General features: G+C 46.2%; 1 long non-coding RNA gene across 1 annotated transcript; it reads right to left on the reverse strand.

Moving 5' to 3' along the window:
* Window positions 1-1689: 1689 nt before the first annotated feature.
* On the reverse strand, window positions 1690-4079 carry LOC105238231. The gene is made up of 4 exons (XR_856941.3): window positions 3958-4079; window positions 3351-3420; window positions 2222-2330; window positions 1690-2072 (listed from the first exon to the last, which is right to left on the reverse strand). It is a non-coding gene; the product is annotated as an uncharacterized LOC105238231 (long non-coding RNA).
* Between the last annotated feature and the right edge of the window lie 1107 nt (window positions 4080-5186).

Consider the following 5186-nt stretch of genomic DNA (forward strand, 5'->3'; position numbering starts at 1 on the left):
GATCCCCTCTGGTTGGGCTCCTAAGGGAGAAGTGGGCCATTTGCTGAGAGATCCATTGACCTCCCATGGAGTGTAGCACAGAGATTCCAGTACATTCCTCATCTGAGCAGGTGAGGTAAGCTTTCCTGACCCCACAGAGCCCCTCCATCCTAGACAATAGGTCTTCTATACTATTTGCACAGTGACACCTGCAAGAGTCTGGTGTTCATTGTCATGCCTTTCTCTTGGCAGGCTCATCTATTGAGTTTGGCTTCTGCTGACTAAAGTCAGGGAAGCTGACCTAGTTGAGGAGACTAGCTTGAAAGAAAAGTCTTAGTGTTGCTCTGTGGCCTGAGGGCTCCATGTGAACCTGTCAAAATAAATCCATGTGAATTAATCATCCCGAATCAAAACAAGTCTAAGCACTGAGCACAGTACATGGCACATACTATTAGGTACTTTTCTGCAAGTGTTTGCTAAATGAAAATATGGATGGTAGATGAAGGATGGTGTTAATTATCTCTTGCCTTATCTTGCTCTAGATGGCATGTCATGCACCCAGAGTCAGATATTTATGTCTCCAGAAATCCTTTCAAAAGAGAGATGGAAGATAATGCCTCACATATAAAGTTACATACACACCCATTCTTCAACTCTTGGGCAGGCAAGGAGCAAAATGCATGGTTCTAACAAGTACCATTAAGTTTATAGTTCAGAAAAAGACTGACCTGCCAACTATGAATTGTGAGCATACAATAAAAATATTTTCAGATACCCCTAATCCCAAAAAAAGTCACTTCCCAAGTAGGTTTCTTGGGAAGCTACAGAAGGAGTTATTTTACTGAAAAAAGGGGAGCAAACCAAACCGTAGAATCTAGAATCCAGGGATCAAGCCCAGAAGACGGGCACAGGGAATTTTTCAAATGATGATGAATTCTTCAAATGATGATGAAAGAAAGATCTTAACTCTAATAGCACGGTAGACTTGTAGAGCGACCCACCTAGACTGTAGGAGGAGGACCCAGGGTCTCCAGGGGGGACATATCTGCTTCCCCCCAAAGAAAATGAAATCCTTTGATTACTAGGAGAAGTTTGATAGCTCTGTGTGAGAGTTTGGGGGGTGAATTAATGTTGGGTAGACACAACTGCAATGAAAAAATGAGACAATTGTTAACTATAGGAAAGAAATACACAAGAAAGGAAATACAGCTACGGTACGTTAGGTCGCTCTCCAACGAACAACATTTTCATGGAGGTTACCAGTATTGCACTAATAATGAAATACCGAGGTAGTTATACGTAAGTCAATGAGAGAGGGCAAGTGTGTGTGTGTTGTGGGGGGTACAGAAGGAGCAGAAGAAAGGGGGCGTAAAGAGCTGGAACCTGATCCTCCAGGATAGAAGAACAAGAAATAAATGTCTAAGACCGAAAAATCAAGAACCAGCAGGATGATACTGTCATTTCAAGACAGAGAGGTAAATGCCAAAGACGTAGTTAAAAAGGCTGAAAGTTACCGTCTTCTGGGAGGGCAACTTCAGGGGAGGAAGGAATAGAGCAGGCACTGCTGATTTTCATTACAAGACTGATTTTTAAAAATGATGTGCCTATATTATTTTGAAAAATTAAATTCATAAAAGTGCTAGAGAATGAGTCACTGCGAGGATTGATGCAGACTTCTCCTCTTGGGGGCTTTTGAGAGCTAAGCCTGTGTTTTGTATTGTTTGGTTTGGTTTTATTTAAATCATGGTTTCTGTGGTTGCTTTAGGGACAGTCACAGAGGGAAAAGGGGTAACAAGTAGGTAGAGTCCTTCAACACTTTTATTGGTGCTATGTGTTGGGGTTCCTGGTCAGATTGCATTTTACTTAAAAGATCAATTGCTTTAAGAATATTTTTTTTTATGGTGGCATCATTTTCCAGGGACTAGATTTCTCTTGATGGGCCTTACAAGATGTAACGCATGGTCCTTCATGCAGGAGAAGGACGCTCTCTCACTACAACGGCCTTGAGGTTTTCTGTCCAGAAGGAAGAATGGATTCATGATGAACTCTCTACACTTTTTCGTTTCTTTCCTTCTGGGACCAAAGGCCTGTGTCTGTGAGAGAAAAGATTTGGAATCGGGAATGTGGTGTGATTTCAGAGACTGAGCTCACTCACACTTCACCTCAGGGTCCCACCCCCCGACGGGGCTGAACCAAGCCACTGTGAGCACAACCCAGGAGCACACCAACACTGCCCCTTTACCAACAAAGCTAGCCGTCACTGCATCCTTGTCACTGGCCAGGCAATGTTCTCAGCACTTCACACGCACTGACTCCTTTCTTCATCAAAACCATGCCGAAGGATTGTTACTCTTCACATTTTCCAGATGGAGGGAACCGAGGCACAAAGACAATATGTAACACACCCGGGGTGACAGGGTTAGCAAGTGACCAATTTGAACCTCTACACCCCAGCCCAGAGCTCATGCTCCCAAAAGTCTCACTTCTTCCCCTGTGACATACACTCCAATATTCCTTTTCCTTAAATCCTCCCATATCCCTTTTCACAGAGACCTTCAATGAGGTATTCTATGCCCTTTTCATTCTCTCAACCCTCTGGTTTGTTTTTAATTAAACTGGAGCTTCAGCAAACAACAGACTCACCTAAAACCAAAGCCAGGAGAGAAATCCTTCATTGACAAAATGTCTGGCACGCACAAGCAGCCCATTCGGAGTCAGCAACAACCAGACACGCATGTCGTAATGGTTTGGAATGAAAAGTTGAAGTCTCACACCCAAGGGCTGACACCCAGAGAAATCGCTCACTAATCTCTGTGCTTGGTGCTTGGGCAGGGGTGTGAGGGGCTGGGTTTCTCCTGGGGAGGCCACTAGAAGCCAAAAACCCCTCCACAGGCAGAAACCAGAGACTCACCAACCCAGCCCCACATACACTTTCACTGGATGGACCCAGGCACTCAGTAAGGGGCAGCGCACTGTGTCTGGGGAGGCAAGAAGGAGGCTAGAGATGGGTCCTGCCTCCACAACCTCCCAGCATGACCTCCACGCCCTTGTCACTCACTCCAGCCTCAATGAAACCTGTGTTTCTCCAACATGCCAGGCTTGTGTCTCCCTCCAAGCCTTTGCACCTGCCATTCCCTACATCGATGATGCTCTTTCCCTGCCTCCTCCTCAAGTGCATCTCACTTCCATATTAACTGCTCGGAGAAGCCATCCTGGCCACCCCAATGGAAAGTAGCCACACACTTTCCATGCTTGTTTCTTTCCCATATCCTGTTTTTGGAAAACAACAACAACAACAACAAACCTTCATAGCACTGTTTGCTGGCTGAATTTACTTATTATTTTATTTTGCTTATTTAATTATTGTTTACCTCTTCTTCTGCCATGAATTCAGGGACTTTGTCTTGTGTAAATTTCATCACCCCAGAGCCTGGAACAGTGCTGGTAATAGAGTAGAAATCCAGTGACTGTTTCTTGAACAAATGAATGGATGGTGTCTGCAAACTAGGTAGGTAGGAGGGCTTGGTCTTGAGCCCAAGGACTCTCTAACGCTGGAGTTATTTTTCTCGGACTTCAGCCATCATCCCCATTTCCAGTCTTCCCTTCTGCCTACCCGGCATTGAAGACCTTGCTTCCGTGCTCAGGGAGAGAGCATGAAGTCTTCTTATTGGGAACCTATGACTCCTCTGGGGGATTAAGGCCATGATTATGTCTAGGCAGAGGGATGTCTGAATGCCATTTAGTGCTATTGTTGGGAACCATTTGGGAGGGGGTTAGTGGGGGCAAAGGCTGTCCTTCATGGATGCCTCCCTAATCTAATGCCCATGTAATACCAGGACAACCTGGCCTGTGTCATCGATCCCGGGCTCTCCCTTCAGTGCTTTCCTGGCTGTTGTTCTTTTCAGAGGTCTCTGGCTAAGGGTACCTCTAAGCTGACGAGCAGGGCCAGCACCTCCTGCACAAAGGGCTGAAACTTACTCACATGTGTAGATGTTCCTCTCCCTTTCTCTTACTCTGATCCCCACAACAAGAACATTCATCTCGAAGACAGTCGTGCCTTGCCAGGATTATGGGGACCATGACAGCAGGGGAGGGAAGCCTGGCTTCAGTGGGGCTTTCAACTGAAGCCGTTTCCTTCCCTCCCCTTAAGCCCCACCCCGGTGTGGTGCAACCCCATCCTAATGGGTCACCAGACTGGTGAAACCTGAACAGTTGGAGGCCAAAGGAAGCACTTGATGACAAAAGGGTGGGGAGGTGAGCCAGTGGAGCAGTGGGGGCTTTAGGAGAGGGCCTGGGAAGGGCACGGGACAGGGAGAGGCGCTACTGGGGCTATTTATTTTCAAATGGAGATGGATTTTATATTTCAACTCCACTGCTTTTATCATAGTGAAATCTTATGAGGCTGATGTGAACGGGGCCCTGTATTCATTGTTATGCTGTTTGGTTTTGATAAAAAGTGGCATTGTACAAGATGTTCTTTGGCCACGTCAGACCTCGCTGCACAGCTAATGGTGGCACAGAGCCATACCACAAGTTGTGCAAGGCAGGGGCAGGGAAAACAGAGCTGCTTCTCAGGGATTAAGGCTGGTATTTCAATTTGAACTTTAAGAAAGCGATTGAAGGAACAGTAGCAATAGCAAGAGAGAAAAAAGAAAGAGGGAGAAGAGAGGCATGAAAGGGAGGCTTGTAGGAAGGAATGACAGAACCAAGGCTAAAGGAAGAGAATGGCTCCATTTCATGAGGGAAGGGTCTTTCTGAAAATAGGAAAGCAATGAAATGTCTTTGCTCTTTTTGCAACTTTCTTTTCTGCCTACCTTGGTTCCAAGGCATGGCTGTGTCTCTAAGCGCGTTCTTTTCTTTCCTTCTTCCCACTTAAGAGTAGCAGGCAAAATGTCTGAGGTGCTTCGTCAGTGTTGGAAATTGGAATAGTCTAACAATGTTCTGTCATCAGCTCCAAAACCCAGACTTTCCCCCCTCACCTAAATCTAAGCCTGGAACTCTCAAGGCCCTCAATGAGATGTAAGAAGAGGGGAGAAGACCACTTTCTCCTCATCGCTTTCCTTTCATTTTGGTTCTTTAGGGGCAAAAGGCCAAGACCTACCCAAGGCTCCTTGAGAAGGTCACTTAGAGGCAAGGTGGTGTAGCAGGAGGAGCACGACTTGGGACCCAGAGAGGCGGGCACCTGAATATCACACACGGGGCTGAGG

The sequence above is a fragment of the Ailuropoda melanoleuca genome, chromosome 16, assembly GCF_002007445.2.
Source record: "Ailuropoda melanoleuca isolate Jingjing chromosome 16, ASM200744v2, whole genome shotgun sequence".
Lineage (NCBI taxonomy): Eukaryota > Metazoa > Chordata > Mammalia > Carnivora > Ursidae > Ailuropoda > Ailuropoda melanoleuca.